The sequence below is a fragment of the Rosa chinensis genome, chromosome 6 (genome assembly GCF_002994745.2).
Source record: "Rosa chinensis cultivar Old Blush chromosome 6, RchiOBHm-V2, whole genome shotgun sequence".
Classification (NCBI taxonomy): domain Eukaryota; kingdom Viridiplantae; phylum Streptophyta; class Magnoliopsida; order Rosales; family Rosaceae; genus Rosa; species Rosa chinensis.
In genome coordinates this window covers 12694520-12708074 of record NC_037093.1, presented here as the reverse complement: position 1 = coordinate 12708074, position 13555 = coordinate 12694520, and the positions used below count along the sequence as shown (strand labels likewise).

Sequence of the window (13555 nt, the reverse complement as noted above, 5' to 3'; positions counted from 1 at the left end):
TTCATCTTTTATTTTTTTATATAAATTTTGTCTTCAACTTATACACCACAAGTTATAATAGGTCTATAAGAATAAAAAGATACTCTAGGTGGTTGAAAGCCGCTCGCTAATCTACGATATTTGTGATATATCTCCGATAAAATGAAGAATTTTAGGAGATATCCCCAATAAAGTAAAGAATTTTAGGAGATATCTCCAAGAAAGTGAAGAAATATATGTAAAAAATGATTTTACACTTTATCTATAAATATCTGTAAAAAATGATTTTACACAGATATTTCTTCATGCTTTTACACTTTATCTGTAAAAAATAATTTTACACTTTATCTATAAATATTTGTAAAAAATGATTTTACACAGATATTTCTTCATGATTTTACACTTTATCTGTAAATATCTGTAAAAAATAATTTTACACAGACATTTCTTCACTTTATTGGGGATATATCCTAAAATTCTTCTCTTTATCGTAGATATATCATAAATATCGTAGATCAACGAGAGACTTTCAACCACCTAGAGTATCTTTTTGTTTTTATAAACCTATTATAACTTGTGGTGTATAGGTTGAAGACAAAATTTATCTAAAAAAAAAAAGATGGAAAAAAAAAATTAAATGAAATAAAAATTTTTCTTTTTTTTTCTGTTTTGAACTGACCATTTTAGCCTTCAAAAGTCAGACTTAACGGTCCAAATTGGACGGAATAGTAGAAATTGGACACGGCTGACTCAAATTGGAAAGCTTGGGGGGTAAACTGATTAAATTGAAAGGACAGGGACTAACATGAAATTACCCCCAAACCTTAGGGGGGTAAACTGAATTTAATCCTAATTTTTTTTATGACAGAAACCAAAGCATAAAACACAACTACAAACAAAACCTCTAGCTATTTCCCTCTCCCTACCCAGTTGATCCAACTAAAACGCTTGTGACACAGACAAGGAAAGGCAATTATGCCAAACTGCAGAAAATCAATCTTGAAGATAAAAATTTGCAAGTTTATCAGCTACAAAATTAGTTTCATGAAAGATATCCTAAATCTAATGAAAGAGAAAGAATAAGCAAACTTCCAAATATCTTCAACCAAGGACTTGATTCTTCAAGGAACAACAGCTTTGCGTTAGACACAATCAATGAGAAGTTTAGAGTCACCTTCCACCCAAATGTTATGATAATTATAGAACTGATCAAGATGTAGGGCATCTCTCAGAGTAGTTGCTTCAACAACAAGAAATGAAGAAGGGTCAAGTCTTTTAGCAGTAGCAAAAACAGGTTGACCTTCGCAATTTCTAAAAACAAAATCAATAGAAGCTGTATCCTACTTAACATAACCATCAAAGTTAATCTTTATCCGATCATGATTTGAAGGATTCCATTTTATCTTAAAATACTTAGAAACCTTAGAATGAAATATTTTTGGATTAGCCTTACAATAGTTAGCTCCCAAAGTACGTAGCAACCCCAAAAAATGATTGAGAAGGGGAAGAGCTAACTGTTGAAAGACAACCTGATTTCTTGTATGCCAAATAGACCAAGAGATAACTAGGACTTGAGCAATAGAATCTATAGTAAAATTTGGATTGTGGAATAGAGATTCTAACCAAGACAGAAAAGAACCATTCCACAATAAAGGAGAAGGCAAGGAATTAGACAAACGCCAAACCAAATGAGCAAACTCATAGTGTATAAAACTATAAATAAATGGTCAAGGCCAGTAAGGCAAAAAGGACAAGTAGACCGAGGTTATGTTATGGTTATACAGAGAGAGATTGTTACGTCCCGAACCTAGAATTAACGATTTACTCATTATTTGGACGATAATTGTTGGATACTTTCAATTTTGAATCTTTATTGATATTTTAGTGGCCCTAAAAGTTGACTTTTTGTTCGGGTCAAAATTTGAGAAAATGTTCTTCATGAAAGTTGTAGGGGACGTTAAACCGAGCGCGTGCATATGTGGTACGTAAAAATTGGGCTTAGTATGTGAGAGTTATGGCTAAAAATGTAGAATTTACTGTTCATGGTAAGTTATATATATATGAAAATTACTGTTGGTAGATTTCCATCTACCTAGCCGGGTAACTCTCTCTTCTCTCTCTCCACGACCCTTCCTCCCTTTCGGCCCGATTCTTTCCCCTTTGATTTCTTCCTCCTCCGGCCGTCCCAGGATGTAATCCGGCCACCCCCAAGCTCGGTTTCTTCCCCTTGTCACGTCTGTGGAGGTATATTACGGTGATTTGGCCGGAGAAGCTCGATTTGGAGCGGAGGAAGCTACGGTGGCAGTTAGCCATTTTTGCTGATTTCCGGCGATTCCGACCACCTCCGGTCACCATTTTGCCGTCGAAGGCTCGGTTTTCCACGGAGATCATTTCGCCCCTAGCCTCGAATCAAGATTTGAAGTGTAGAGGCAGAATTGAAAATCTAGGGTTCTCGATTTTCTGGGTTAATTTCGCCGGTTGAATTCGACCATTTACAGGTATAATTTGGGAATGTTGTAGTTGAGAAGTTTAATCAGTGTGTTGAGTAGTTGCTGTATATGAAATTTGGTAGCCGGTGGTGGAGGTTGGTACCGGCGCGTGGGTGCCACGCGCCGCCACTGTAGGTGGCGCGTGAGACTGTGTTTTGGCCGGAATTTGACTTCTGTTGTTGATATAATTAGTCAATTATACTTTTAGTTCCATGATTGCAGTTTTGGGATAAAATTGGAGAAGAGTGATTATGGATTTTGATGTTGATCAATGATGAAATTGTTAAGTGAATTATGAGAAATCCATCTATCGGATTTCCTTGATTCGGCCCTAAAGCCCATACCTTAAGGGAATAATACTAGTGAAGAAGATTGGGAGATTTTGGGCAAATAAAGATGATGTTAGGGTTTGGTTTTAATTATCGTAATTTAGTTTTCCATCCAGTAATTAAGGTTTACGGACGTTATATTGTACAGGACGTGAGGAGGATTCCCTCGAGGAGGGTTCGGATCGACGGCAGGCTTAGCCGTACACTGTGAGTGGACTTTCGTTTTCAAATAAGTGATGCATGCATTTATTTATTAAAGCATGATTTATTTATTTAACATATTATTTTCCGAGCATATAAGTTTGATTGCAAATTATCCCGTGGTTTTGCTTTTGATAATGATTGTCATGAAATAAATATTGATTTATACCACTTGTAAGTTTCGGTTACCAAGTTGCTATGCTCGGATTCGAATTCATAATTGATGTTGATTGTCGATGAATTGTTTTCGAGGTGATTTTCGGATTTATACTATTTATATTATATTATATTTATATTCGTCGATTTGAGACTTTATTGGCAAATTGAGTTTTGTTGGAGTAAACCTCCATGTTTACTTATCGACCTACGATTTTGGCATTGGGAATGCTTTATTGATAATCTATTTATCCTTTTAGCGTGTGGGACACGCTGTTGGTTTATATGACTTTTTACTAGAATTTCCGGATATGGTTGGGAATCGCACCCGCGTTTTCTTTATTCGTGGGACATAGGGAAGCCTTAAGGATTTATTGGATTTTAATAGTTTTTACCCACCATACCTGGGTCGTCATATTTATTGCTAGCTAGCCTATTAGTACTCCTCCCTACTTACTGTGTGTTTGTGGGTGAGTAAGAGCAGAGCATGGGATGCTCCAGAGTGTGGGACACTCCGACCCGAGCCTGGGAGGCTCCCTTCTTTTGTATGGTGAAATTTCTTCCCCATATTTTATCATTACTTGACTAGCGGGGCTAGTCCGATTTCTTTTAACCAGCGGGGCCGGTATGTTTTTCACGAGTTTTGGATATAAAGAATTACGTTTTATAAATATTGCAGGCATCGAGATTTTATAATGTAAATTTGTGGGAAAGTATAAACTTTTATTCCTTTATACTTATTTATTTTGGTCCACTCACGCTAACGTTTTTATGTACTTTCCCCCTGGGCCCTTTGGTTTCAATTGCCCAGATCGCAGCGTTGCTGACCGGCTTAGGAGTGGAGGCTAGCACCACCTTTGCCATCTATCCTTAGTAGGTTATTTGTTAACCTACTCTATGTATTATATTTCGAGTGTGTTCTTTATATTGCTCTGATGACTTAAAAAAGGTGGATTTATACATTTGTATAATTATGTGTGTATGGGAGTTGTATAATATTGGAGGAAGTCGAGAGATTTAATTTGCTGAGTTGTAATTTATATAAATGGTTATGTTTGTGTAGTACGATGTTTATACTTGGAAAGTTGCGGATTGTTGCTTGGAAGCAGGGTGGCTTCAAGCATAGAAATTACTATACTTAGAAGTGTTTTCAGCAGGTTTAGGGTTGTCCACTTTTAGGGGAAGTTCTGTCGAATTTTTCCGAAAAGTGGGCCCCGCAGGTCCATCTTGGAGTTAGGAGGGTAATTCCGAGGTGGGTCCTGACAGAGATTGTCTCTTGTCTTCAACTTATTTCGCAAAAGGGTCTAAGCAAAAATCTTAAATTCTGGAGGGTATATTTAAATTCCAAATTTTATTCAAAAATTTAGATTTAGAATGAGCACGAGCTGCTTGAGAAATTAACCAAGAAGCAGTTTTAATAGGGAACTTACCAGAACTTGAAGGACCCTAAATGAACTCATTTGACATAGGATTAAAAGGAATAGGAACAGCTAAAATTTGAAGAACTATATCAACAGGAAGAACTAAAAGTAAAGCTTTCTTATTCCATTAGCAATTCTGGATAAAAGAAGAGACCTTAAAATTCAAATCTGAACGATGTCTATCTTGTTAAGGAATCAATAAGTAAAGAGGAAAAGGTAAAACCCAATTAAAAGTCCAAGAAAGAATTCCCTCACACTCACTATTACCTACAATTCATCTTATACCTTCCATAACTAAAGGTCTAGCATCTAAGATACATTTAGCTAAAGAATTTGAAGCCTTGTTATTCACTGTGAACAAGTGAGAGTTTCTCAAGTATTTGAAAATAACTAGTTTACCCACCAATTTTGAGGATCAGTAAGAATTTTCCAAACAAGCTTAGCTAAAGCAGCTCTGTTAAACCAATTAGCAGGTCTAATCCTAAACCTTCCATAACTTTGGGGAGGCAAGCTTGATCCCAAGCTACAAGAGGGGATTTGATACCCTGAAAAAAAAATCCTGAATTGATTATAAGTGCAGAAGTAACTTCTTTTTAACATTTAAAACAAGATAAAACACTGTTTTAAACTTTACTAGAATGTTCCTTCAATGCATAAGCATTAAGTAGTGAAACTTTGACTTTCAAACTAGCTACAGTGAACTTGAAATTTTGGGGCAGCCCGGCCCAAAGAAAACGTTAGCCTAAAACTGTAAAATTTCCCTATCATGATTTTGATTCCCTATTTTCCACGACACTTCTAGTCCAAGCCCACCTTATTAAATTGTTTTATAAATAAATAAAAATGGGACCAGATTATTAAATTGTTTTATTAATTGACAGCTGAAATTATCAAAACGTGAGATACCGAAATTTAAAATGAGCAATAATTCAGGTAACAGACCAATTTTCCTAAAAATAATGAAATTAAGAAAGTTTTTCTTTATTATTATTATTTTATATATATATATATATTATTTATTTAAGGATTGGCATGAAATTTTGGTAGTGGGCCGATTCGTCATAACAGGCCGTTAATGCTTGATTGGGCCCGGTCGGCTCGGTCCGGTTGCAAAACTCAAAACATGGTGCTCCCGATATTTCCCGCCAACTCACGTCTCTGTTTTCAGGAAGTGCTGCAACTGCACTCGTTTCCTTGAAGCAGCCATTGATGACAATCAGCTTCTCCTTTTTTAACGCAAAGAAAACAGATGCTACCGAAGAAGAGGAGGGCAATCAATCCAAAAGCTACCGATGAAGAGGAAGACAATTAACGCAAGAACTCCGAACACGATGCTAATCCTATCCACATGCAGATTCCCCGAATGAGAAATTCGCCGAATTCAGGTGGACATACGCCGCAATTCCGAATTGACTGGGAAATACGCCGAATGAGCATGTTGGATATTATAAGCCAATTTTTTTAATGAATAATATAGATGGCTAAGCCGGCATAGAGTTTCTTCTTTATGAGTTCATACAAGCTGGGAGAAGATTCAGGTTTACAAGAGTTGGGTTTGAGTTTTTGGGATCTGAGATGATGTAGCAGGACCTATCACCTAGTGGCTGCTACAGCAAAAGCTATATATCTATAGGCTTCAAGGGAAATTCACCCCTAGAACTTTGTCTTAAATTTCAATTCGCGCTCTCAGGTTTACTAAAATCAGTTGTATCAGAGCCCCTATAGAACTGTTCTCAATCGAAAATTACCGTCTTCCCTTGAGCTATTGTAATCATAATGCGACAATTAACAGAATCAAATAGTATTGCTGGAACTCTTTTCTGCGAAAGTGATGTCTCTGTTTTAAGCCACAAATCCCAAATCAAAATTAGTACATTACAAACACAATCCAGCAGAGTAAGATTGAGAAGTTGTCAAAATTATTACAACAAAAGCCTTCAATCGCAGAATAAGATGTCCAGATTCTGTTTACTGTACCAAGAGTACGTGGCAGTGTAGAAATTGAACAGGTACCTCAGTGGTGTGGTTCTGGGCTTCATATCCTGTAATCCGCTTATTCCTGATGATCAGGTGATTCAGGTCCTTCAATGTCTGATAGGCACGACCAAGTGCTGCAATTGCATTACTGTCCATCAAGCGGGGATTCAAATCAACCAGGTTCTGTTTCAATTCTCCAAAGTCTCGAACAAGATGTGCAACTGCACGTTAGTAGAGTTTTTTCAGCGACTTGTAATACTTACTCACGAAGCATAAAAGACAGATGCTCCAGAAGAAGAGTGCAATCCATCCGAAAGTCGAAAAAAGGACGAGAAACTCTATAATCACGGACAGACTTCCAAGAAAGAGGGAAATATTGTTCATCAAATCTACGAACTCTGTATTATTGCGAGCAGCTAGGATTCCCATCACAACTAAGGAGACGATGTAAAGGCATGTCTCAATAATGAAGAGGCCCATCATCACAGTGCCGTAGGCGGTCGCATTTGTAGACACATCTGGAAACTTGAGTTGGAGGTGGCCGCCTAAGACTCCGATGAGAGAAAACATGAATCCGTGCAATGCCAGCAATATCATCATAGAAAAGGTTTAGAGCTTGTCCTCAAAGTCAGAAAGCGGGGTCATTTGCTCCTTCAAACCCTTCCTCTTACGGATGTCTTGAACCAGCTGAGATGCCTGGGAACCAGCCTCCAACGGATCAGAAGACATCATCTCCCAATGATCAAACACACACTGGGGGAAAGCCTGTCCTGAAGTGGAAGCCCTCAACTGACCAGAGAACCCGAAAGATTCAACAACAGGCAGGTATGCGTTGATGTTGTACAGTGGGGTACCAGGCCTCTGAATTTCTTCGAAAACATGTCCACGCTTCTGATTGAGAACACTGTAGATACCTCCAAGAGCACCCTCAGGGGCTTGAATTTCAACAAGATATACGGGTTCAAGGAGCCTTGGCTTGGCTGTAAGCTGAGAAGCATAGATAACCCTCCTGGCGGTTGGAATGACCTGACCACCTCCTCTGTGAATAGCATCAGCATGAAGAACAACATCACAGACTTCAAAGCAAATACCCCTCATGTTTTCTTCAGCCAATGCACCTTCCTTTGAAGCCCACTGGAACCCAGCAACAACAGTCCTTGATTTCATTAAGGTACTGAACTCCCTTACACATGTCAACCACCATATTAGGACCAGTTGTCTCAGGGCCAAAACACCAGATTTTCTTAGCAAGATCCTTGTCCCAACCAAATTCCTCAGCCAAGATCTTGGAACGAATTTTAGGATCATCCCTTGGACCAATACGGCCATCATCAATGGCCTCTGCAAGACCTTCTTCCAATGGGCGTGCTTCCATGTACAGACGGTTATGCTTGTTGGGGGATTTGCTCATCACTGTACGGACAGACTTCTCAAGGACAGTCTCACGGAAGGACACAACAGGGTCAGATTTTACAATTTCAGCTCCACCCATAAAATCATCCTGAAGATCCTTCAAACAGATCTCAAGGTGGAGTTCACCAGCACCGGCAATAATGTGCTCTCCAGACTCCTCAATAGAACAGACAACCATAGGATCAGACTTTGCCAGACGTTTGAGACCTTCAACAAGCTTGGGAAGATCTGAAGCAACCTTGCACTGAACAGCAACACGCACAACAGGTGAGACAGAGAACTTCATAGGATCCTTATTAGTATGTGCCGAGGCTGCCTATAAGATTATTTGATGAAAGTTTAAAAAGACACTAATGAATTGAACTTCGACTACAGAAAATTGAAAACGATGGAATTAAAGATTAATTTGTACTGACTTCCCGAGTCTTGCATTGGCATTCTGGTGGCTGGCACTCTCCATATCTATGCTGTTGGTTATATATGGTGATGAGAAGGTTAATTAAATTGGAAGCACATCACTATTTCTTAGTTGAATTGAAGATTATAATCATTATATAAGAAATACTAAGCAGTTAAGGCGCAAAATTCTTTCCTAATCATCCTTGACAAAAAGATAAAAAAAAATGATGTTGGAAGCTCATGTTGCCTGCAGTGAACTCCTGCAGGGCAAGGGAGGCACAAAGCTGGGTAGAAGTGGAAATAAAATACCAAGAGATTTGCTGCAGTCCCAAACCAAATCAAACCCACCGGTTTGCTCCCTTTTTGGTTTTAAGAGAACACTATGCGGTAAAACTTATATTGTGTTTGAGAATACTCAATTCTAACTTTAGAATTTACTCATTTACAAAGTATAAACTATGCGTTTAAAAAATGTTGTGAGCTAGCTTGATAAGGGTCATTGATCTCATATGGCATTATGGTAGATGACTAGATCCTAGCGTACAAGTGAGGTCACTCTGTCATATGACCAAATGAACATTCCATTTTGAACATATTTCCTTCAACCTTGATGTTCAATCCGCTTACAACTTATATGATAGTCTGAGCTAATCATCTATGGTAGTAATTTTGGAATGTGAAGACTTTTATAAGCTGCACTGGAAATGAGGAACTTAATTTTGCCACACTTGCCAAGAACATATCTCTGAGTTTCATAACGTACAAAAAGTTTACTCAGATCAATTTCGGGCAATCCAAAAGTGAATAGAATGAGGGGACAACGATAGATGAGTACTATGACTACTATCTACTTAATATCATCAATGAAGAGCAAATAGACATGTCAGTTAATTAAGAGAACTACTTTTTGTAGTATTTGTTCATAACAGAGGAATGTACAGAGTGACCGAGAAATGTGTGGCAATAGTATCCTTTTGTGATGAGAGAGAGAGAGAGAGTCTAAATGTGCTTTCATAAAATTCTTAGACTTTTTTTCTTTTTGTCTTTATTTTTCTTTTGTCTTTTTTGGTTGGTTTGGGGGTTTGGGAAATTTTGACTGAGTCTACACCAACTGAACCATCACAACCCTGTAACTATGAGTTACTAAAAATCACATCCCTAAACATTGTTGTGGGATTGAAGCAAGTGGGGGCATTCAAGATCTAAATACAGCAGCTAGCCTCAGTATGGTTTGGGGAATTTTGACAGTCTACAGTAACTGAACCATCACAACCCTGTAACGATGAGTTTCTAAGAATCACATCCCTAAACATTGTTGTGAGATTGAAGCAAGTGGGGCTACTCAAGATCTAATTAAATACAGCAGCCTGAGTAATCAGTATGGGTTGGGGAATTTTAACACAGCCCACAGCAAGTTTGATTCATGACTTGCTTATCAAGGAAGAGAGAACTATAAGGGATAAATAGGTTACTAAGGAGATTCCAAGAATAACAACGATGATGATGCGTGAAAACAAAAACTAGCAGTACAGGAGCAGAGATAAAACAAATATAAACAATGGAAGACAGAAAGAATATTAGATGTTTATAGATACACTAACATGTGCTCATGCTGAGAGGTATCAGAAGTGATTTCCGGCATTACTACTTCCAATTACAGCTTTTTCCAGAGCTCTCTCTTGCTGTATTCCTCTGCTTGGGTTTAATGGAAGAAAAAGGAGTAAGAAAAATGTTTGCTCCAAGGATTTGCACCATAGGGGGAGAAAGAGATGTCAAGGATTAGGGTTTAGGGCATTGCCTTAAGATTACAAATCAACTTTTAAGTTACTTTTTAAGTTCAGGCATTGGGTATGTTCGTCGTTGCATTGGGCACGTTCCTGGCTGCATTGGAAGACGAACCCATACTGGAACTAAAAATCTATGTAGCGACAGTTTCGTTGAATCCCTGTAATGTGTTTGGTTGCTTTGAGTACCTAAGAACCTTCTCCAAAATATTGTTTTCTTTTTGCCTAGGGCCCTAGTGTCCCTAGTGTCCCTACCATCCCCCGAAAACTGATTTCTCATTAATAAGGTACTGCAGAATTGCTTTTGATGCGAATAAGGTATTGCAACAGCTCTATAGCACACTCTTCGTTTCAACAAATTCTCCTACAAAATTTATTTATTAATCATGCAAGTCTACTCAAGAGAGGTCTGAGGTTCCCTGCTTATTCTTAAGAAACTGGACAACTATTATATGTATGTGCATTTATTTCTCTGAATTAGGGAAGAATATGTACAGAACACTATATAGGCATCTGTTTCTCTGTGCATGATCAGAATTAATTTTTTTTTCTGTTTTTTTAAGGTTCTCTTTTTCATTTTCTTCAGAGCATGACTTATCTCAATTTAATTATCCGAACATCTTTTTCTAAAAAAAATGCAAAAACAACAAAACAAAAAGCAAGAAATTTGAACCACCATAAGCCTTCCTTCCAAGTTGGCGAACGACATGCCCTAATGCGTCTCCTTTTCTTCTTCCACCCCAATTTTGGAATTTTGATTTTTTTTTTATCAAGATGAAATCAGGGTTAAAATGATTAAAATCCACTTTATTGATTTATGCTTTTCTTTTCTTTTCTTTTCTCTTTTTTTTAACGCTGGTCACATCCTCACAACAAAGGATTGAAAGATCTAAACCTTCCTCTTCGGAGCATAATTAGACATGGCACCAAAACACATAAAGATTGGTGTAGTCATCCAACTCTTCATGGTGGCTGGCGGCGCGCTCAACTCTCCTAACTGTTGCACCACAATATTTTCATCAACATAATTTAATTTTTTTTTACATGAGACAGAAATCACAAAATGGTACCCAACTTTCAAAAGTGATAAAAATGTCAAGACTTTCAAAAATGACCAATTTAGTGCCTCCCTCTATTTTCCATTAGTTGTTTGTTAAAAATAAAAATGCATAAGACTTTTCACTTATTTTTTAATTTTATCCTCTTTTTTTTTTTCCTTCTTCCATCTCAATCCAATCCTCTTCCTTTGAAATATCACACTCTCTTTTAAAGCGCTAGGCTGGATGAGTTTAAGTGGTTAAACATGTTACGTGTTCTAAGTAGCTAGACGATAACAATTTTATACTCTAATTTTTTTTCTTCTTCTATCTCAATCCAATCCTCTTCCTTTGAACATTATACTGTCTTTTTGCGCCAGGCTGATGGAAAGTAATACGTATAGTTGAATGCAGCTATAACCCAATTATAACTCATCATTCTAGAGACCAGGAAATGAAAGGGAAAGATTCCAATTGACTAGAAATTAGAAGTAACAACTAATCATTAATTCATTAATTTCAAGCCAAAATCGTTCCGACCTTGATGTGTTCCGACCTTGTTGATTAAAACCTCTCTTTACCCCCACAGACACGCACACAGGCACATGCCCAGACCGTTCCGACCGGGATCACTAAAACCCCTCTCCCTCCACACAGAGCCAGCAACTTTATCAAACTCCCCCACGTACCACTCCTTTAGACCAAGACTAGACTAGACTACACTCTCTCACTGTTTTCTCTCTGAGAGGCACATGCTATTGGTTTTCTTTTCTTCCTAAAACTGGCTGTGTGATAGGTAGATTCCAATCCAGAAAAACACAGAGAAAAGTAGATCTATCATGAAAACTGCCTCATAAGTCTCAAAACCACCAATGTCAAGCACCATGTAAAATAATTTTGATGAGATACAAGAGGAAAGAAAAAGTTTCAAATCGACATTATGATTTGGAATCAGAAAAGAAAATAGGCAACCCAAGTTAAAGTCACTATAACCAAACATTCAGCCCTTCCCTACGAAACTTAACACACGCACCGCCCTTTCTTTATTCATAAATTCTTCTAGAATGACCAATGATCATTCAACTATAGCATGCACACACCAAAATGAAACAAGAAAAAGATTCGTCAATCTCACCATAGATATGGTGTGATATGTCCCTTGATGTTGGTGTAATTAATTTAACATCTCTAAATGCTGCACACACAAAAAACTAATCCCGCTTTAAAACACAGCTCCCAAGCGGTGCAAATCATCAACATTCTACTCTGCTGCATCTTGTGTAGTGGCATGGAGGTTTTGTTACGACCTCTAGTTCAGCAGAACACCCACACAACTGAAATGTAATTACCGAGAGACACTAATCAAATTCAGTGAAAAATGAACACCCAAATCAACCTCAAATATTAAAATATATCAGAACAGCTCTATAACACTCTTGAGTTATGTTACACTTTTCAGTACAACAAACTCTTCTATAAATTTATTATGATAAATCATTCAAGTCCCGCTAAATAAAGGACGTCCGACTCCTTTCTTATTTTTTAGAAACAGGAGAACTATTAATTGGATATCTTTTTGAAACTCACTTCTTAGTAATTATGTAACATCCCGTATCTTCACTTATCTGTTTACTACTCATTTGGACAGTAAACGACAACTACTTTCACTTTTACCGTCGTTTCGATACTTTTAGTGGCCCTAAAATATGACTTTTTGTTCAGGTCAAAATTTGAGAAAATGTTCTTCATGAAAGTTGTAGAGGACGTTAAACCGAGCGCGTGCATATGTGGTACGTAAAAATCGGAGTTCATATGCGAAAGTTATGGCCAAAATACTAAAGTTACTGTTCATGATAATTGTCTATAAATAGCCGAGTTACTGTGGTAAGTTTCCATTTTCGAAACTTACCGAGCCCTCTCCCCGATTCTCTCTTCCTCTCCGACCTTTTCACCTTCTTCCGGCCATAACTCCTCCATCCGGCGACGGATTTTGACGTATAAGATGTCGTTGGAAAGCTCTCTTCCTTCTCTTCATTTCTGGGTTCGTTTGGTAGCTTGATATGAACTGTGGAAGGTGCAGCAACGAGAAGAAGAGGACGGTCACTGTAGCAGTTTTGAGTCAACGCCGATATTTTCCAATTCCGGCAGTCTCCGGCCACCAAATTGGCGTCGAAGGTTCGGTTTTTGACATAGATCATTTCCCCTAAGGTCTTTCATTTCAATTTGCAGTGTAGAGGTCGAATTAACAATTTCAATTTCTAGGGTTCTTGGAATTTCTGGAAATTTTTCACCGGCCAAATTGGAGCTCTTCCAGGTAAAATTGGAACTTGTTGTAGTTGAGAAAGAGGTTGGGTTTGTTGAGTAGATGGT

At 37.8% G+C, this 13555-nt stretch overlaps 1 pseudogene; it reads right to left on the bottom strand.

Moving 5' to 3' along the window:
- Window positions 1–7139: 7139 nt before the first annotated feature.
- Window positions 7140–8251, bottom strand: LOC112172212 (annotated as a pseudogene).
- Window positions 8252–13555: the final 5304 nt, after the last annotated feature.